Here is a 22,564-nt window from a genome sequence, read left to right as displayed (position 1 = left end):
ACTTGCTGTAAACAAAGAAGCACAAACAGATTTGCAATTTAGCAATTTTGCTACCCCACCTTTCAGATATCAATATTCTCTCTCTTCCTAAATCTCCTCTTTCCAAAACTTCTCCTGTCCTCTTCATCAACACTTGCTCACTTTACTCCAGTACTTACACATAAAGACAATTCCTCACTAACTTCTGGTACTTTCCCCTTGTTATTCAAACAGAACTGTGTCAAGTCCATTCTGAAAAAGGCTACACTGGACCCATCTTTTTTCTAACTACTGCCCCATCTCTCTCTTACTGCTAGCCTCTGTAATGTGTTGTCTTTTCCCTTATTACTAACTTTCTCTGCACCAATAATCTGCTTGATCCTATGCAGTCTGACTTTTGACCTCCACACTGCACTGAGACTACCTTTTGTAGAGTTGCAAATGATCTCCAGACTGCTAAGGCCACAGGACATTATTCTCAACCTGGTTTTCTTCCTACCTTTAGGACCGCTCCTTCTCTGTTACTTAGGCTAACAAATCCTCTCTCTCCATTCATCTTAGTGTGGGGTTGCCTCAGGGTTCTGTACTTGGTCACCTGCTGTTCTCCTTCTACATTCTCTCTTTAGAAGACCTTATATCTTTATTTGGCCTTAAATATCACCTATATGCCGATGACATCTGGATATATTTAGACACCCCTTTACTAACTGCTGATGTTAAGACCCAGATTGCAGACTGCCTAGTAGCTGTCTCCTCCTGGATGAACCAACGCCACCTCAAGCTCAACTTGGGCAAGATTGAGCTCATGGTCTTTCAACCAAACCTAGCCCATCTCTTCCTTTCACCATTACTATTAATGGCGTGACCATTAACCCTGTTAACTCAGCACGTTGCTTGGGGGTCATCTTTGACCAGTCTCTCTTCTTCTCCAACCATATTAATACTACCGCCAAAACCTGTCACTTCTTTCTCTGCAATATAGCCAGTATGATACCTTTATGCATAGTACATCTTAACATCTCTTTACAAATAAAGTTATACATACTGTACATCTTTCCAATAGAAATGCTTAAATCTAGCACTGCCTGTTGGTGGCGCTATATTGCTGATTTTTTTATGGTGTTGCAGGACTCCCATGAAGAGCTCCTAGGAGGTTTTCTCAGTACTGTTGCTAAGTTAATATTTAATATGGTAAATGTTTTTTAGATTTTTTTTACAATTTACTGAAAGAGTACAGACATGAATACTGTCCTGCACAGGTTCAGCTATTGTCCTTGCAAGGATTACCTGTCTGTCAATATATGAGGGATTTTTTCCAGACAAGAAGAAATGGAGAGACAGATTGACATAGTTACATGTTGTTTTTACAGAGTGGATATAACTGTAATGTGATGGATGAAGCACTGTGTATAGCCAGGAGCAGAACAAAGCAGTTTGTAATCACAAAGAAGGGTAATGTCACTCCATTTCTGCAAACATTAGGCCCAGTGTCTTATGTTTTGAAAAAAAATCAAAAGTGGATAACTGGAACATTTTGGCTTTTGATTAAACCCTGGGGGAGGAGGTTAAGGTTGTGTATGTATAAAAATGCAAGGTAATTTTGGCAAATGTTAGTATATGCTGGTTCTATTGAGAAGTGTGAAGCATGTACCTAATATGGGTTGTTTCAGGCCTGGATTTGTGGGAAGGCCACCTAGGCCCGGGCCTAGGGTGGCAGAATTTTAGGCGACGGCATGCTGCCCAACCACACTCACACTGGTTCAAAAACACTGGGCATACGCTGGAGATACAATCATTTTTTAAATTTCCCATGTGTCAATCCCCATTGCTCCGGTCCCGATGATTAAAATTTGCACGAATAAAGGTGAAGGGACGGGGGCGACGAACGGCAGTGGGCCTAGGGGCGTGCGCTATGTAAATTCGGCCCTGGTTGTTTTCATTGTCACAGTTGTGTCAATTGTAAAGCAAAGTTGGTAAGTTCATATTTTTGTAACCCATATACTGTACATGTAGGAAATATTACATTCGTGATAGGTTAGATTGTTACACAACCTTTTGTGTGTATATGATAATGTGACCCTGCTCTACAACAGAAAGTTTAACGTTCGATTTGGGGAACATATCTCCCATATAAAAACTATAACTAAACTCTTTCTTAAAAGGGGATTTAAAGGAGGATGAACACCCATTAGCATCAAGTTTGTGATTTAAACACAATGGTTATAGATCAGGTGCTGCAGTTGAAGGAAGGTGGTAATAGGGAAATAAGCCTACTTCAGATGGAATGTTTCTGGATATACACATTGATTCATTCCTGTATGTCATATGTTTCTTTACTTCTCGGGTCAGTGGCATAACTGTAGAGGAAGCAGACCCCACAGTTACAGGGGGAAGCCCAGACCACAGAGTTTGCTTTCTCTACAGCAGAAAAGAATACCCCCTCCCCAGGTGCTCTACTACCTGCGGGCCGGGGAGGGGATGCAGACAGGTGGGAGACTCCAGTGCTGGGAGTGGGTGGGCGGGGGCTGGTTTGGGATGTGTATCGCACACAAGGAGTCGGGTTCTATCAGGTCCTTGATCCAACAAGATTTTTAACCTGTCCGATTACCATTTGCCATTTTTTGGTCAGATATCATCTAGGGAAGCCCGACAGAAGGCACTATACACTGGCCAATATGCTGCTTGGTCTGGCCACCTTAACTGTCCTCATTTACACTGTGCTAGACCTGCTGGAGGAGGGGTTAATATCAGGAAGAGGGGAGGGAGTTCTCAGATGAGAGCCTGCATTTTTTTTCTTTGCCATCCTGCCTCCTAAATGGAAGACTGCATTAACCCTCCATTGCCTGTGCTTATATGATGGAACTCCAAGGATTTGAGTGAGCAGAAACATATGCAATCTATCTCAATTGGTGATATCTGAAGCATGGGCTTTCCTTTTTCCTTTCCTCAGTTGTATTGCTGTCGATATAATAAATAAAAAAATATGTTTTAATCAATATTATAATTTTTAGAGTTCTATATCTTGTTACAAAAGTGGGACTATACAAAATTCAGGAAAGCTCGATTCTTAAAAATAATACAAAAAAAACCCCAATATGCAACTTTTCTAGGTTAACTAAAATGCTAACGAATGTAGAAGGACATTCTGTAAAGTTATAGAATGCTCAGGACCTGGGTTTTTGCAGACACAGGACCTTTCTTTAATTTGGATCTCCATGCCTTAAGTCCACTAAAAAAACATTTATATATTGATTAAACACCAAAAGATTGTTTTGCGTCCAATAAGGATTAACTATATCTTAGTTTTGATCAAGTACAAAGTACTGTTTTATTATTATGGAGAAAATGGAAATATTTTTTTAAAATTCCTTTACTTTATTAAAATGTACTCTGTGGAGTATGTTTAACAAAGAATGAGGTTAGAGATCACCACAGTCCGCTAGAGTGAAATAGCCATTTCTATGGGATTTTTAACTGCGTATTTATCAAAGGGTGAAAGTTCACCTTTTGATAAATACGCCTTTAAAAATCCAATAGAAACGAATGGAGAGAGGCTGTGTTTCATGCTAGCGGACTATGGTGATCTCTAACTTCACTTTTTGATAAATATACCCCTATGTGAGATAATGGTTTTTCGGACATAACGGGTCCCATACTATACTACATTGCTTGATGTAGATAGATTAAATTGTATATACCTGAATACCTTAATTGTCTGTCTGCAATTCTAACATAGAATAGATATATAATTATATATTGTCAACAGGCCCAAATTAATAATTTAGGTGCCCCTTGGTCAGTCACCCCCCCCATGCATAGGCTTTCACAGGGCACGTGGAACCTGGCGCACTGAGTGGCATACACCCCTAAAATCTTGCCACTCTAGGCCTACAGATCCTGGCATAATTATCAATACAATTATTATCAAATAAACAGAAGTAGGTGGTTTCATTGTACTTAATTTTGTTTGCATTTTGCATTTATCTTCCCTACAATTGATGCAAAATGTCACAGTGAGGCTCATCTACCTTGCCATTAAACCTATATAAATCTATGCTGCAAATACCTATAATGGCTACCTATATTTTCTTCAGATTTCAGCACCACTCTATTACCTACAAATCCCTTGCAATCTTTATTTCCAGATACTTTCCAAATTTACCTCTCTGTAGTATCCTCCTCACATGGTCAAGACTACCAGAGAAGTTCCCTACCTGTAAAATGAATTAACACCAACCAGACAGTCCCCTATCATGTGGGGTGTAAAATGCTATCTTAAAAATCACCTGTTCTGCAAATTTTATTATCATGAATGGCAAACCCAAACCCCAGAGGAGTGACTGGATTGCTGCCTAGGCATGATCTCCTGCCCACAACAACCACCTTTGACTTTGGGCCTGGCCCTTAGCTACTCTGGTGCCACCAGTACTTACCACATGAGAATCCAGTACTCCCACATGGGCAGGCAAGGGCACCAAACATATAGTCTGGGGAAGTAGCTGGATGCAATCAGACAGGCCAGGTCAGAACCAGATAACAGAGAACACAGGGAACAGGAGCAGGGAGCAGAAGTCAAAGGACAAGCAATTACAAGGGTCAGAGCACCTATAAACAAGCAAGCTTGGCCTATAATGGGCAGTGAGTCAGTGCAGAGCAGGTGGTTATATAACCAGAATAATGACTACCGTATATACTTGAGTATAAGCCGACCTGAGTATAAGCCGAGGTACCTAATTTTACCTACGAAAACTGGGAAAACTTATTGACTCGAGTATAAGCCTAGACACAACTACAGCCCTGTCTCCCAGCAGCGCACATTCCGCCAAAGCGACCCCCCCCAGCGATCAACCGGACTTCTTTGCAAAGTTGATGGTGACAGAGAATTGACAAATGGATTACTGTGTGCATTGTCCCACTGTCCAACTACCATGTGCAGAGGGTGCTGTGTGATATTGCCATCACTGTTAATCCTTCATATAACCAACAGATGGCGCTGTGTGATATTGCAGTCACTGTTATTCTTTCATATAACCAACAGAGGGTGCACTGTTATTCTTTCATATAACCAACAGAGGGTGCTGTGTGATATTGCAGCCACTGTTATTCTTTCATATAACCAACAGATGGTGCTGTGTGATATTGTAGTCACTGTTATTCTTTCATATAACCAACAGAGGGCGCACTGTTATTCTTTCATATAACCAACAGAGGGTGCTGTGTGATATTGTAGTCACTGTTATTCTTTCATATAACCAACAGAGGGCGCACTGTTATTCTTTCATATAACCAACAGAGGGCGCTGTGTGATATTGCAGTCTCTCCCCAAGCGAACTGATGGTATAGGAATGATTAAAAGTGACTGCAATCTCAGCTACTGCTCGCTGACTCGAGTATAAGCCGAGGTAGACTTTTTCAGCACATTTTGGATGCTGAAAAACTCGGCTTATACTCGAGTATATACGGTAACTCAGATGAGTAGATTAAGAACAGGCCTACTTGTAAATACAGAGATAACAATAGCTTTGAACCAGGACCTTAGCCGTCAGCTCACATAGAGTAGAGACAATGCAGACTGCACTGACAACACCAGGTCACTGTTTCAACTCCAGGCAGGATGTTACACTTACACACTAACCTATTACCTTACACAAGTCAATAGCCTTCACACATCACATCCTGCAGAAAACTTGGCAAACATATTTAATACAGAGTTAGGGCACACAAATTTGGGGCAGATTTATCAAGGGTGGAAGTGAATTCGAGGGAATTTTCGAAGTAAAAATTACTTTGACCATCGAATAGGATACTACGACTTCGAATTTACTTCGACTCGAAGTAAAAATTGTTTGAATATTCGACCATTCAATAATCGAAGTACTGTCTCTTTAGAAAAACTTCAACTTTAATACTTTGCCAAATTAAACCTGCCGAAGGGCTATGTTAGCCTATGGGGCCTTCTATCGATTGCTGAAATCGTTCAAAGTATTTTAATTTGATGGTCGAATTTCAAAGTATTTTTTACTTCGAAATTCAACCCTTGATAAATCTGCCCCAAAGCGTTGGCTCCTCTGCAGGTGGAGAGAAGCAGATTCCCTTCCTTCCATATCTCCGTGCAGGTACACAGAGCAGAGTAGAGCATAGCTCATCCCAATAGGTTTGAAAGCAGGCTTTTTTGGTCTGACCCTCACTTTTGTGTACCTGCACTCACGTGGAAGCTGTACTTTTCAGTGAAGATACATGAAGGTGCAAAAGGAAGTAGATTTGCGTCTTTCTTAATGCAGAAAAATGTAGGAAGTGGAGACAGGGTCGGACTACACGTGCGTGCCCAAAGAAGGGAGGTTGCGGCAGGAAGAAGAAGTGCAGGGAGCAGGTATGGGCTTACAAGAACTGGGGGCCCACCAGGTTTTTTCCTGGTGTCCTGCTGGCCCAGTCCGACCTTGAGTGGAGCCAACACTAGCGAAAATTCACCAGTGTGATGTAATTTTGCCACTTCATCGATTTACTAACGGGTGCTGTCCTAAATTCGCTAGCGAAGTGGACCTACTCTATCGCTACTTCGCACCCTTACGCCAGGCAAAGTTGTGCTATTGTGAAGGGAGGTAACTACGCCAATTCACTAACTTGAAGTGCAATAGAGTAGATAGGAATGGTTCAAAAAAAGTTAAAAAAAAGTCCCAAAAAATGCTGGCATCTTTTACTTTTTATAGGGTGATAGAGCGAATTTTTGAATGTGTAGGGCATTAGAATACACTTATTAAGGTTCCCTGGCCTGGTGTAATGTGTTTTCTGCTGCATTGTACTTTAACTGCACACCATATGCAAATTTCCGATCGCTAGTGTAACTTCGAACCGATGACCATAACATTGCTAGCACAACTTCGCAAACCATCGCTAACTTGTGCGCAACTTCGGATCTTCGTGAATTTGCACAACCCTGGCGAATCTACGCCTGCCGAAGTGCAGCGAAATGCAGCGAAGTGCGGCGAAGTGCGGCAAAGTGCGGCAAAGGCAAAACTGGCGCAATTTCGAAGGTAAGTAAATTTGCCCCTTTGTGTGCACTTAATGCTCTGTGTGCACTAAAAGAATCAGCTTGTACTGCATATACGCATTCTTCACTTCTACAGGATATAGGTGTCAGGACTGCCAGAAGTACCCGACGGCGCTGTTTACATTCCCGGCGGTCACAGTGAAGATCCAAGATGGCGGCGCCCATGCTGAACACATGGCTGCAGCGTCGCTGCATGATGATGTCATCACTGGTGCCGGTATCTCGTCATAAAAGGGCGCCCAAAACATTGTGATGGCGCCCAAGAATAGGATTCAAATCACTACTGATCTTGGGTTCCTGTACTGCCTGTTTTCCAGCCTTGATTCCTGCTCCAGCCTCGATTCCTGCTCCCTGCCCTGATTCCTGCTTCCAGCTTTGATTCCTGCTCCCTGTCCGTTATTCCTATTACCTGCCTGTGTTATTGAACTTTGCCTGGACTTTGGACTTTTGCATCTGATCTGCCTGCCCTCGTTAACTCCTGCCTGTGACCGCTACTACTGATTCTGCTTAACCCTTCGGATACCGCGACCTTGCTCCCACTAGAGGGCTTCCTCCTTGATGCAGAGTACCTCCTTGGAGGGAGCTCCCGGGTCCTTGACTTTATTCTTGGTCCATGGATCCTACTGAGGAAGCTATGCCTGATGTCGAACGAGCGATCCGCGGACTGGCATCCCGCATGGAGGATTATGAAGCCCAGCAGTACCGCATAGGGCAGGCACTCGATACCCTTCTCTCTCATATGCCTCCTGTGCCCCCTGCTTCCCAAGCTGCTGGAAATCCTCCCTTGGCAGCTGTCTCGTCTACCGCAAGTTCCTCGTCTGGTGAGCCTCACATTCCGCCTCCGCCTCGCTTCAGTGGGGACCCACAAGCCTGCAGAGGTTTCGCTAAACAGTGCCAGATCCAGTTCGAGTTTCAACCCTCGCACTTCCCCAATGGACATTCCAAGGTGGGGTATGTGATGTCTCGTTTGGTGGGCAAACCGCTTGAGTGGGCAACATCTCTTTGCGAGAAGAATTCTCCAGTGACTTTTTCTGCAACTCCGGCAGGGAAACTGCAGTGTCAGTGACTATGCTATTGACTTTAGAACTTTGATGGCTGAGACTTCCTGGAATGACGATGCCTATAAGGCTGTATTCTATCAAGGTCTGTCTATTCGAATTAAAGATGATCTTGTCTCCAGGGAGTTCCCTGACCTGCTGGAAGATCTGATTGCTCTATCTATTAAAGTGGACACTCGTCTCAGAGAGCATCAAGTAGAGAAGGAGCACAGTAAAAGATTTCAACCCTTGTTGGCACCACACTTCCAAAGACCTCTTTTGCATACTCCAGCTTCTCAAGTTGGAAGAGCTCGTCTCTCCGAGCAAGAAAGGCTTCGTAGACGGACAGCTGGCCTATGTCTGTACTGTGGTGGACAATCTCATTTTGCGAACTCTTGTCCTGTGAAGCCCACGAGTTTTGTTCCCCGAGGTATATCTAGGGTAACTCATGTAGGGGGCACTACTCCGAATTCTCAAGAGAACACTCACAGGTTTCTCCTTCCTTTACAGATCCGTCTGTCCACTAAGACCATTGTTGGCTCAGCTTTTATTGACTCTGGATCTGCCGGAAATTTCATGGATGCTCTCTAAGTATATGAATGTTACTCTGTTCCCATTGACTCCTCCACTTCGAGTAACCGCCATTGGTGACCGACCCCTTGAATCCGAGTTTATCTCTATGACGACTGGGGAATTGCCTGTGCAGGTTGGGACTTTACACAAAGAAAAGTTATTGTTCCTGATTATTTCCTGTCCTTCTGTTCCAGTCGTCTTGGGGCTTCCCTGGTTACACCTGCATAACCCTATCATTGATTGGTCCTCGTGGCAGGTTTCCCATTGAAGTCCATACTGCCAACTGCACTGCCTTCCTGCTGAACCCATCCAGAGTGTGAATATTTCTACGTCAGATTTGAAGACGCTTCCCTCCTTCTACAAGGAATGTCTTCTGTAAAAAGTCTGCAGAATTTCTCTCTCCTCATCGTCACTATGATTGTCCAGTTGATCTCCTGCCTTGAACCATGCCTCCTAGAGGTCGCACTTATCCTCTCTCCCTGGCAGAGACCGTTGCCATGAAGGAGTATATCCAAGAAAATCTCCAGTGGGGGTTTATTCGCCCTTCTACTTCTCTTGCAGGGGCTGGATTCTTCTTCGTGGAGAAGAAGGATGGAGGCCTACGTCCTTGTATTGACTACCGGGGCTTAATAAAATCACCGTTAAGAACCGGTATCCCTTGCCTCTGATTGCAGAACTTTTTGACCAACTGAAGGGGGCTAGAATCTTCACTAAGTTGGATCTCCGTGGGGCGTACAACCTCATCCGCATCCGTGAAGGTGATGAAAGGAAGACTGCATTCAACACTCGTGATGGGCACTATGAATACCTTGTGATGCCCTTTGGTTTCTGCAATGCCCCCGCTGTCTTCCAAGAATTTGTGAACGACATTTTCAGGGATCTCTTGGGAAAGTTTGTGGTCGTGTACCTTGATGACATCCTGATTTTCTCCAAGGACCTTGCATGCCATCGCGTCCAGGTGAAGGAAGAACTCCCTCTTTGCCAAGCTGGAGAAATGCGTGTTTGAAGTGTCCAAGATTCTTTTTCTGGTCTATATCATCTCCCCAGAGGGTTTCGAGATGGATCCTGTGAAAGTGTCTGCAATCCAAGAGTGGCCTCTACCGCTGAGCACCAAGGTAATCCAGAGATTCATTGGTTTTGCCAATTACTACCGGCAATTCATTAAGGGATTCTCTTCTCGTATTGCTCCTATCCTGGCCCTCATCCGAAAAGGGGGTAAACCCAGCTCATGGCCCCCGTCTGCTATAGTAGCTTTTCAATCCTTGAAGGATGCCTTCATTTCTGCTTCGGTTCTCCACCATCCTGATCCGGAGTTACCTTTCTTCATCGAGGTGGATGCTTCTGAAGTTGGAGCTGGAGCTATCCTGTCCCAAAGACATCCCTCTGATGGAAAGCTGCACCCATGTGTGTATTTCTCTAAGAAGTTCTCTCCTGCCGAACAAAATTATGATGTAGGAAATAGAGAACTCCTGGCTGTTAAGCTTGGCTTAGAAGAGTGGCGTCACCTCATTGAAGGTTCCTTGATCCCAGTCACGATCTACACAGATCATAAGAATCTTGAGTTCATTCCATCTCTCAAGAGGCTGAATCCCAGACAAGCAAGGTGGGATCTCTTCTTCTCTCGATTTAACTTTTTCTTGACTTTTCTCCCTGGCTCCAGGAATCGGAAAGCCGATGCTCTGTCTCGAAGTTTCACTCCGGTGGATCATACTCCTGAAAGACAAGAGCCTATTATTCCTCCTGTCCAGATCATCGCTTCTTTGTACCCTCAATTTGCTGATCAAATTCTGGCTGGTCAAACTTCTGCCCCTCCTGATACTCCCATCGGAATGGCATTCGTACCTCCTGAACTTTGTCTGCCTATCCTGCAACAGACTCATAGCTCCAAGCAAGCGGGACATCCTGGTCCTGCTAAGACTCTAGAACTTTTACGGCGTCTAGTCTGGTGGCCGACTATTCGTAAAGATGTTGCTGCTTGTACCGTTTGTGCCACTTCCAAGTCTAGCCATTCTCACCCTAGCAGGTTACTACAGCCATTGCCTGTCCCCTCTCATCCTTGGACGCATTTGGCAATGGACTTCATAGTAAAACTTCCTCCCTCCAGTGGGAACACCGTGATCTGGGTCGTCAAAGATCGTTTTAGCAAGATAGCCCTCTTCATCCCTTTACGGAAGCTTCCATCTGCAGTGGAGTTGTCACAGTTGTTTATTCAATTAATTTTCCGCCTGCATGGCTTCCCGGCGGAGATTGTCTCTGACAGAGTTTCCCAGTTCATGGCAAAGTTTTGGCGTTCCCTGTGCAAAGATCTGGGTATTGCTCTCTAGTTCTCCTCCGCTTATCATCCCCAGATAAAATGGAGCAGCTGAACGAGTGAACCAAGCTTTAGAACAGTTCCTGAGGAACCACGTTTCCCTTTGTCAAGATGATTGGTCTGATCTCCTCCCGTGGGCAGAATTCGCTCATAACAATGCCTGCCACACTTCCACTGGAAGATCTCCATTCATGTTGGTGTATGGTCAACATCCTCAAGCCTTCCCACAGGACTTTGTGTTGTCTGACGTCCCGGCTGCAGATGTCCATGCAGCCCACATGTCTGCTATTTGGGCTGCAACCAAGTCGAACTTGGAGAAGAGCGCTCTGGTTCACAAGACGTTTGCAGATCGAAGATGTAGACCCTCTCCTCCCTACAAGGTTGGTGATAAAGTCTGGTTGTCTTCCAGGAACATTAGTTTGAAGGTGCTATCTCCTAAGTTGGGTCAGAAGTTTGTGGGTCCATTCTCCATCTCAGAGGTGATCAATCCTGTGGCTGTCAGACTTCAGAGATGTGAATACCCAACGTGTTTCATGTCTCCTTGGTGAAACCCGCTACCTCCAACCGCTTTTCTGTTGACCAGTCTCCCCCTCCTACTATCTCTGTGGATGGTCAACAAGAATATGAAGTGGAAAAGATCCTTGACTCTAGAATCTCCAGGGGTTCTCTTCAATACCTCATCAAGTGGAAGGGATTTGGCCCTGAAGAATGCTCCTGGGAAGGACACTCTGACGTTCATGCTCCTCGTCTTGTGAGGGATTTCCACGCTAAGTTTCCCCAAAAGCCTTGTCCTGGGGGTCCAGAGGCCCCCCGTGGGGGAGGGGGTACTGTCAGGACTGCCAGAAGTACCCGACGGTGTTTACATTCCCGGCGGTCACAGTGAAGATTCAAGATGGCGGCGCCCATGCTGAACACATGGCTGCAGCGTCACTGCATGATGATGTCATCACTGGTGCCGGTATCTCGTCATAAAAGGGTGCCCAAAACATTGTGACGGCGCCCAAGAATAGGATTCAAATCACTACTGATCCTGGGTTCCTGTACTGCCTGTTTTCCAGCCTTGATTCCTGCTCCAGCCTTGATTCCTGCTCCCTGCACTGATTCCTGCTTCCAGCTTTGATTCCTGCTCCCTGCACTGATTCCTGCTCCCTGCACTGATTCCTGCTTCCAGCTTTGATTCCTGCTCCCTGTCCATGATTCCTATTACCTGCCTGTGTTATTGAACTTTGCCTGGACTTTGGACTTTTGCATCTGATCTGCCTGCCCTCGTTAACTCCTGCCTGTGACCACTACTACTGATTCTGCTTAACCCTTCGGATACCGCGACCTTGCTCCCACTAGAGGGCTTCCTCCTTGATCCAGACTACCTCCCTGGAGGGAGCTCCCGGCTCCCTGACAATAGGAGCTGCATCTTTCCTCTTCAGCCATTTCATCAACTGATACCTCAAAAGTAAACAGTACTGTATACTGCAGTTCCTTTTGTCACACACAGACCTGATCACACCAGGAAATGACAAATAGCTGCTAGATAATCAGAAACAAGTAGGAGCATCTAGTGGGTATGACATCTTCCCTCATCGATGTGACTCGGCACTGCTGAAGAAAAAGTTACTCCTCACTTACTGCAGAAGTGTAAATGTGAGATCACATGTGATTTTAGTTGATTTATGTAAAAATTTGAGTTGAAAAAGAAATTTCAAGCTTGTGGGAACATTCCTTGAACTATGAAGGTGAACAACCCCTGCTTTCTGAGCATCAATAAACATTTTGGGGCACATTTACTTAGCTCGAGTGAAGGAATAGAATAAAAAATACTTCGAATTTCGAAGTATTTTTTTGGCTACTTCGACCATCGAATTGGCTACTTCGACCTTCGACTACGACTTCGACTTCGAATTGAACAATTCGAACTAAAAATCATTCGACTATTCGACTATTCGATAGTCAAAGTACTGTCTCTTTAAAAAAAAACTTCGATCTCCTACTTCGCCACCTAAAACCTACCGAGCATCAATGTTAGCCTATGGGGAAGGTCCCCATAGGCTTTGTAGCCAATTTCTGATCGAAGGAAAATCGTTTGATCGATGGATTAAAATCCTTCGAATCGTAAAAATTAAGAAAACCTCCAATACAAAAATGTAGTGCTTTATTGATTTTTTTCACTAGGAATTTTTCACTAGTAATTATCTGAACAATTTGAATTTTTAAAGGTTTTAGATGAATTTAGATGCATCTAGCTGTATGTTTTAGATTGTATTTTTTAGTGCATCATTCAACTTTTTTTTTCATTCGTACTTTTTAAATTCAGATCTTTTAATAAATTTCATGACATTTGTGGTTGTAGAGAAAGTTTAGGCATGGTTTCAATAACCTCTAAAACCAATAGACTTGATAAATAGGACCCTAAATGCATGTTCTTTTCTGTTGGTTTCATAGTAAAATTGCATGCAAATACTACCAAGTGGTATAAACATATTGTTATTTTAATGTGTATTGGCCCAGAATACTGCAGTAAATGCAGTGACAGTGCTGTATCTATTACCACTTAAGGCATGGCAGAATGAATGTAATGCCAATGCCATGTGTAATGCGACCTTGCTCTCAGACCATATGGCAGAATAAATACAGTGCCATTTTCTAGTATACTACCCAATGGCATTGATAGAAGATACTGGGCCATAAAGTGGACCTGTCACCCAGACAAAAAAAGTTGTATAATAAAAGTAATTTTCAAATTAAACTTGAAATCCAATTTCTATTTTTGATGAAACCATTCATAGCTGTTGTAGGCTCATTTAAAAATCTCAGCTGTCAATCAAATATTGTCTGCCTCTCCTCTATGCCTTAGGCATTGAGGCAGGGCAGAAAATTACTTTCACTTTCCATTCAGCACTTCCTAGATGTCACTATCCTCCACACATTGCTCTGTTCTCTTCACCATTTAATTGTGTAGCCAGGGCATGGGGATGGACATCAGGTCCCCCATTTTTAAGCACAAAAAATATTCTGAGATGATGCAAGGCTTGCCTTAATAACAATGTGCACAAAATGGCACCAGCCTGCTTGCTATAATTATGAAATTCCAGACTGAAGGAAACAAGATTCAAATAATTTATATATTGTAATTAAAGTTCATTTTGCTTGACTAATGTGATAAAATAGGATTTTGAATACTTTTTTTGGATGATGGTTCCCCTTTAAGGCACAGTCACACTTAAACTTGGGAATAAAACATTTCTCATAACTGTATATAAAATATTATGAAAATACAGTAACAATTCTGTGCATTATGCCAATAGAACATATGAGAAATAGTGCCAATTCAATGTATTATATATCACTATCTTATAGCAGTGATGGGTAATTAAAAGCTTTCCAGATTTTGCTGAAATATAACTCTCAAAACATACTTCATATTTTGCAACCTCAGTAAAAAAAAAAAAAAAATTGGTGGCCGAACACCCAAATTAAAAAAAAAAAAACATTTGTGGCCAGGGTTCCCCATTAACATTTAAAAAAAATAATTGGTGGTCAGGGCTTTCAAAGAAAAAAAAGATCATTGGTGTTCAGTAGAAACTTAAAATTTGGCCGTTACAGGTTCTAGAAGTGCTTTGAAGAACTGCAGAGGAGCTGCAGTCACTAGAGAAATAAGCGACATCTAGTGATGTTTGTCAGCAACAGCAGCCTCTTTAAATCGACAGTATCAGGACAGTAGGCTGTGCAGAGAGGCCCGTGCAGCTTAACGGACTTTTGCTCAAATTCACAGATGGCCAGTCCGGGCCTGAGCTATAGAATACTTCCCAACTATCCGTTTTTTCGTGGGACACGATTTTGACAGCTCAACAGGCAGTCCCGTATTGTTACTGAAATGTCCCGACTTTCTCTTTGATCTCCTGCACTGAAAAGCCAGAAAAAGATACAAAGTTTCTAAAACTTAAGCTTTTGGCACAGAGCCTAGAATGGCAGATGCACTTAGATACATTTGTAACAATTTAAGATAAGCAAAAAAAAAAACTGTTGTAACTATTTAAGATAAGCAGGTCTCTTGGGGAAACTCTGACTTGCAGCTTAAAAGGCAATTCAGCTTAATTAACAAAACTGTAGTAACACATAAAACCTGAACCCTAAAACTCCCAGAAATGTGTTCAAACTTTCCATAACCTGCCAAATTTTGTAAAAAGGATGTGGTATTTAGGGGCTGTGGCCATAAAATGCAAGTGGTCCAAAACATTTTTGACAAATGTTTTTGTCCCTCTTTCTATTTTCCAAATGTTGGGAGGTATGCTATAGGTGGGAGTTAGAGTTCTAGATCAACATTTTCATGCTGTGTCTTCATCTGGCAAGATAAAAACTGATGGTGTCGGAAAGACTTTTTTTCTCATTGAAATACATTTCGGATGTAAACACATGACTCATCCAATTTTACATTATAACTATAGGGGGATTAGTTTTCATAGCAGTCTCCAAAATCTCATGCCGTTGTGTATTGTTGCATGGTGTTGCATGGTGTTGGCTGACATGATTAAATAAAATCTGACCCACAAAATCTGATCAAAAAACACTGATGGTGTTATTAATCATTAGTAATAAAAAGAGATTGAGAGAAGATTTTTTGTGCTGGCCAGCAGAGGTAGAAAAAAAAGAAAGCAAAGTTTACAGATATTTCAGAAAATTATAGTTAATCGGCATGACTCTGTCACAGCAAGCACATGACAGGTAAAAGAAGCACGTGTCTGCTCACAAATATATGGCATTGTCCTAACCTGTTGACTACTTGACAAAGAAGAATTGTTCAAGGAAAAACAACTGGTCGGTAATACAAATTTTATTTTCTAATATTCTGTCATGGCTGCAGCAAAATGTATGGTTTGCAGCTTTCCTTTGTAGAGGAACAGAGCTACTTTTTTATTGGCAACAGGAAGAAACTTGACCATTAATGTTACTAATGTCTTCTGGGCACGGGCGCAGGATGTGCACCCGGGCCCCCCTCCCACCCCTCTAGATGCCGGTTAACTTACCTCTGCCCTGCGTCGCAGTCTCTGGCGGGCCCGTAGAGAAGTGGGCCCTGGTGCAATTGCATCCCCTGAACTTGACCCCTTGTATTGAGATTGGGCTCTTGTTCAGTCTGTAGAGTAATTCAACTGACACACACAAGTAAAACAAACATAATTGATACTTAGCTGAGGGACCCCTCCATAAAATGGCTCAGCAGCAATTCCAACATAACCAGGCACTCTGAAGTCCAGGCAGAAGTCAAAGAGCCTCCCCCAAGTGAAGCTTTATATATTTTTCCCCCACACAGGATATATGAAATATATACATTTTAGCAGCTAGCATACTATATATGGTAAAAACTGCACTTAGCATAAGCATTAAACAGTGTCACATTCCTTGAATTAGTAAAAGCTCTAAACACCATCTTTAAGGTTTTGCTCTATTCTCTCTGCTCTGTGAATCACTCATTTTCCTTACATTCCACCCCATGATTGACAGAGAAGTATGATAGGAAATCAATTCAAAAGCATTGACACGTATGGGCAACAACTTGTCAGATATGGTACTAGCCTTGATACATTAAATCAGTTTCAGAATAATAGAAAAAGCAATGGCTCAGCAGCAATTCCAACATAACCAGGCACTCTGAAGTCCAGGCAGAAGTCAAAGAGCCTCCCCCCAAATGAAGCTTTATATATGTTTCCCCCACACAGGATATATGAAATATATACATTTTAGCAGCTAGAATACTATATATGGTAAAAACCGCACTTAGCATACTATATATGGTGAATTTCAAGCATTAAACAGTGTCACATTCCTTGAATTGCTAAAAGCTCTAAACGCCATCTTTAAGGTGTTGCTCTATTCTCTCTGCTCTGTGAATCACTCATTTTCCTTACACCCCTCCACTGCTACTTTATGACTGGAGATAATTGTTCACCCAGCACTATTTGAAACGTAACCAGATGTTCAGCTTTCTACTTGCTTATTATCAACCTTTAGAACAGTGCTGTCCAACCTTTGTGGTACCTGGAATTTTTCTGGTCTACATGGTGGAGGGCCGATAATGGAGACCAGTGTTGATCACTCCCCCTTTTAAACCACACCCATGTTATCACAAGAACTTTTAAGACCATGTCCACGTTAATGGTGGTAACACACAAAAAAAAACAAATGGGGGCCCCTACCAACAATTTTCATTTACTAAATTTACATTCCCAGACCAAACCTACCAGGCTCAGGTCCCACAGAGTACAGAGTAGGCCAGAGTATGGCACACAAAGGTAGCATAGGCGAGGCACAGTATGGCACTGTTGGCACACATAAGGAGCATAGGGCAGGCAGAGAATGGCACACATAGGGAGCACAGTGCAGGCAGAGAATGGCACACACAGGCAGCATAGGGCAGGCAGAGAATGGCACACACAGGGAGCATAGGGCAGGCAGAGTATTGCACACACAAAGAGGATAGGGAAGGCAGAGTATGGCACACATAGGGAGCATATGACAGGCAGAGTATGGCACACACAGGGAGCATAAGGCAGAATAGAGCAGGAGACTGAGAAACCTATCAGGATTCTAAGATGAACAGTTTATACTGTGCTACATACAGTACACAATGCTGGTGCCCCTCCAGCAGTTTGTCTCATATATGAACAGGTGAACAATGTGGGCATTTTCAGTTGGGGTGTGAGGTGTGAACAGGGCTTTAGGGGTGTGAACAAAAGAGGTGTTACAGGTGTGAACAATGCAGGAGCAGACTGTGTGAATTTGAGGTGTAAACAATGCAGGGGCCAGTTACACAAGGCAAGCAGTGACAGCAGGCAGATTTTCATGTGGGGGGCCACAGGCCACTAGTTAGACAGCCTCTCTAAAAATACATCTACCATGCTCAATGTGTATTATTTGAAGTGCTTTATATGAAATACCATAGTAAAGGCCCTCTTCCTGCTGTATAAGTAAGGTGATAGGGTGACATAAACCGTGCCAGATACTATGTGCACACACACATCAGTTCCTCAAACCGGAAGTCACTTTCTGCAGTTCTGCTGTCCATGTTCCAGCCCCATGTAAGCTCTCTTTTTCTTCTTTTACATGCTTGCCAGGAGAGACTGCCCACTGATATTGTTACTTCCTCAGCTGTAATTTATTGATGCAAGTGCTGCAAGCAGGGAAGGAATGAGTGTACTGACTTTGTGGATTAAGGATTTATGGTGTTAAGGTGATAGGGTGACATAAACTGTGCCTGATACTATGTGCGCACACATCAGCTTCTGAAACCGGAAGTCACTTCCTGCAGCTCTGCTGTCCATTTTCCAGCCCCAAGTAAGCTCTCTTTTTCTTCTTTAACATGCTTGCCAGGAGAGAGTAGCCACTGCTATTATTACTTACTTGTAATTTATTGTTGCAAGTGCTGCAAGCAGGGAAGGAATAAGTGTACTGACTTTGTGGATTAAAGATTTATGGCTGTCCTGGGTGCTTCCCTTGCTGCTCACAACACTAGTATCTGGCACAGTCCTTATCGCCTTTTTAATACAACAGGAAAATTACTTTTATTATGTTATTTTGACATAAAGGACTTCAAATAATAACCATTGTGCAGGGTAGAGAGTTAATTTTAGAGGGGCATAGAATGGCATTTTAAGTTAATAATTTTTAGTGTTACTTTTGCTTTAACTAAGTGCCTTACCCCATAGTTAAACTTTGTCTTAACTCACGCTGGCTGAAATTCTTCTTAACCGGAGTTGTTACACACTGGTTGCACACACATTATTATGGAGTAAACCAGTAAGGAGCCAATTTACTAACAATTAATTCTCAAAAAAATATTTTTTTCTATATTTCTTAAAAGCTCTAAAATTTTGAGATAGCACGAAAACCTCGGTGGCCATACATGGATAGATCCGCTCGTTTGGCGATGTGCCCACCTTGAGGTGGGCAATATCGGGCAGATCCGATCGTGGGCCCTAGGGCCCAACGATCGGATCCTAGCATTCGGTAAACGGGTGGTCGGATCGCGGGACCGCATCAACGAACAGACGCGGCCGCGATCCGACGGGATTTTCTGTCCCATCCGATCGAGATCTGGCCGACTTTCGGCCAGATCTCGATCGGGGAAGCCCGTCGGGGGCCCCCATACACGGGCCAATAAGCTGCCGACACAGTCTGTCGGCAGCTTTTATCGGCCCGTGTATGGCCACCTTAATACAAAAATGTGTCAGGTAAATGTTGTCAAGGTCTTATAGAAGTCTATAGAAGCTGCGCTGATCCTTTTGAATCATTATAAAGGGGTGGTTCACCTTCAAACAACTAGTTGTTTTCAGATAGATTACCAGAAATAACGAGTTTTTCCAATGACTTTCTATTTTCTACGTGTGACCGTTTTTCTAATATTGAAGTGTAAAGTGTCATTTTTCACCTTCTGAAGCAGCTCGGGGGGGGGGGGGGGGTCACCGACTCTGTAACCTGTTCTAAATGGATACATTTAGTTGATACATTTCTTATCTTTGTCCCTGCTTATCAGAATAGTTGCTAATACTCCAGAGATGCTGCTGAGAAATGTATCAACTACATGTTGCAAAATTTTAACAGTTTAGAGTCTGCATCTGAATTACTGAGCTGCCAGACTCTAACACAATCAGCAGATAGGATTTACTGGTTGGTATGGGTTACTGCTCCTGGGCAAACTTAGTGCCTTTTATTACATATGGGGGTTAGAGGTTTTAGGTTTTTTTTCACTAGTAATTGTCCGAAAAACTTATTTTTAGAGGTGTTCAAGGTGTTTGTATATTTTAGCACATAGTTCAGGGTTTTTCTTCATTTGTACTTTTTAAATTCTGATGTTTTAATAAATTTAATGACATTCATGGTTTTAGAGGGAGTGAGTTTAGTTGTAGTTTCTAAAACATCTAAAACCACTAAAATAACATTTAATAATTAGGCCTCTTAGGGGCAAATTTTAACCAAGTTTCTATTCATTCCTATGGGATTTTTAGAAACATATTTACAAACTAAATTCTGAACTTTCACATATTGATAAATACACTTTTAAAAATCCCATAGGAATGAATAGAAAGTGGGTGTGTTTTTCTGTGGTGAACGCTAATCTCACATTTTGATAAATTTGCCCCTTACTGTCTAAATGACTTTCCTCTATAGAGACCTTGACCTCTCTCAGTGTCTCTCAGTGTCCTTCCTTCAAGCCCTCCAAGCCTTTATTATAAAACCCATACTCAATGCTACAATTTTGATATTAAACGTACCATCATCTACAGTAAGCATACATGGTTAGGGCAACATTTATTAAAGACCTGTATGTATGATATGCACAAAAATATGCAAATTAAAAATCAAGTAATTCATTCATTTATTTACTGCAAAAATCTTGATGGCTGTGTGATGCATACATTATAATTCACATGCCACGAGATGTTCTGCTACTGGATAAGAATTGCTTATTCATCAACTGAGGTTTTAATTTCTCTCTAAAAATGACAATCCAAAATTTGCTAAAATATGTGTAAGGATGGATGGCGATTTTATATTAGTAGCTTTTTTTAATAATACAACGCATATTGTAAATATTATATAGTTCCATAAAACATAAATAGAGCTAGATAAACAGGCAGACAAAGTAATAGCTAAGTACCAAGCAGATAGATAGATAAGGTAATTAACTATGCATCACAATGGTCTGTTGTGTTACAGTTGTTACAGTATCTATTTTTTTCATCATAGCCACATTTTAGAACTTACAGTAGTTACTTACTACTATATTAAATAATTATCTTCCTTGAATAAAGGAAAAAATACAGGGCAGTATCTGTACTTTTTATATCATGTGTAAAAAAAAGAAAGGTTAATACCCAAGAGCCTATGTTCAAAACATAATTACTTAGCAACACAACACGAGTCATTAGTAATACACCTACATAAGGAATAGCTGCTTACACTTATTCTTTGAACAATGAGTCACATAAGTGTTAATTATATAACAGGGATAGTGACACATTCCACATTGTGCTCCAACCTATCAGAAGTCTGACCCACCCTCAATTATGATGTCATTCATGAAGGTGCTCACTGTCCTTGATTGGTATCAGTTGGTAAACATGAGAATTGGAGGGATGTGTGGGCAATGGAAAAAAATGTGCCTGTTTAAAAGTCACTGTTTAATTGCCAAGTTGACAGTTAAAACCTGGAATGTGTACATATATATGTATATGAATGTATATGTATATGAATAAAATGTAAATGCATGCACATATGTGTAACACGACGGCCGGGTCTTCCCCAACCCCTCACAATAATTTATCCACTCGTTCCACCACATGCCGAACCCTATCACCAGGCAAGCAGCAGACTGTTCGGGCATGAAGGGTCCTTACAACAGATTACCCTATCCACCTTTTAAATTAATGAATCCCCTGGGTGCGGGGGCCGATTGCACCCGGGACCGCAATCTCTTGGGGCCTGCTGGAGCAGCAATAACGGTTATAGTGGGCAGCTGGGCAGGGGGAGATTTTACAGCATGCACGCCAGCAGCACTCTGGTGCGCAATTCATAGGGGGAAGGGCCCGACAGGGGGGCCCCGGTCAGGCCCAAGGCAACCCAGCTTTCTGATTTGCCCTCCTTGCCGACACAGCCCCCAGTGCACATGCGCGTCAGGGAGTGCGCTTGCGCATCATGGAGTATGAATGCGTGTGCGTCAAGGAGTGCACATGTGCGTGATTCCCGGAGTGCGCATGTACGCTCAATATTTAAATTTGTGGAGGGGGAAGACAGCGTGCACTGAAGCAAGCTGGCGAGTGCCGATGGGAAAGGGTCCTGACCAGGGGCAGACTGAAAGAAGAGGTACGTGCTTGGCACCCTCACTTCATTGCACCCTTGGCACGTGCCTCTTCTGCCTACCCCTAGTTCCGGCCCTGGCCCGGGTGCCCATTATGTATCAGGGCTCGCTGGCGAGTAGTTACACCACTGCCAGCTAGAATATAATGGGACTGAATGAAAAATGTACACGAAAGACAAAAATGTCACACAGTAGACAAAAATGTTGCAGTCACTGTGACAAGAAGTTGCCCAAAGACTTTAGTGTATTTCACAAATTTTCTGCCGTATTGCAAATTTTCTTGTAGTTTTATGAATTTTTCACTATACATAAAGATACTGTAGCTTCTCTTTCTTTTTAGCTCTGAATAGTAAACTTGAACTTCTTTCATATATTTTTTTCAATCCTGTCTTGTGTACTAACATTTGTACAGGAATGGGATGTATTATCCAAAATCCTTTATCCAGAAAGTGCTGAATTGTGGAATGGCCCTCTCCCATAGACTCCATTTTATCCAAATAATCCAAATTTTAAAAAAGTATTTCCTTATTCTTTCTTATAATAAAACAGTACCTTGTACTTGATCCAAACTAAAGTATAATTAATCATCATTGGAAGCAAAACCAGCCTATTTATTTAATGATTTGTTTATTTAATGATTTTCTAGTAGACTTAAAGGGATACTGTCATGGGAAAAATTTTTTTTTCAAAATGAATCAGTTAATAGTGCTGCTCCAGCAGAATTGCTTGTTAAGGGATCACATTCAAAATTTTGTCCTAGACTAGTGAAT

At 42.4% G+C, this 22,564-nt stretch overlaps 1 protein-coding gene across 3 annotated transcripts in view; it reads left to right on the top strand.

The window, feature by feature from the left end:
• The window catches only part of pacsin1.S (protein kinase C and casein kinase substrate in neurons 1 S homeolog), a 142,815-nt gene that overhangs the window by 17,234 nt on the left and 103,017 nt on the right, over positions 1–22,564 (top strand). The window contains exon 1 of one of the 3 annotated variants that reach the window (XM_041583184.1): positions 18,131–18,271. The gene's annotated coding sequence lies outside the window, so the exon portion shown is untranslated. 3 annotated transcript variants of the gene reach the window in all.

This window comes from Xenopus laevis, chromosome 2S, assembly GCF_017654675.1.
Source record: "Xenopus laevis strain J_2021 chromosome 2S, Xenopus_laevis_v10.1, whole genome shotgun sequence".
Lineage (NCBI taxonomy): Eukaryota > Metazoa > Chordata > Amphibia > Anura > Pipidae > Xenopus > Xenopus laevis.
The sequence above is the reverse complement of the archived record's forward strand: the minus strand, read 5'-3'. Positions and strand labels throughout refer to the sequence as shown.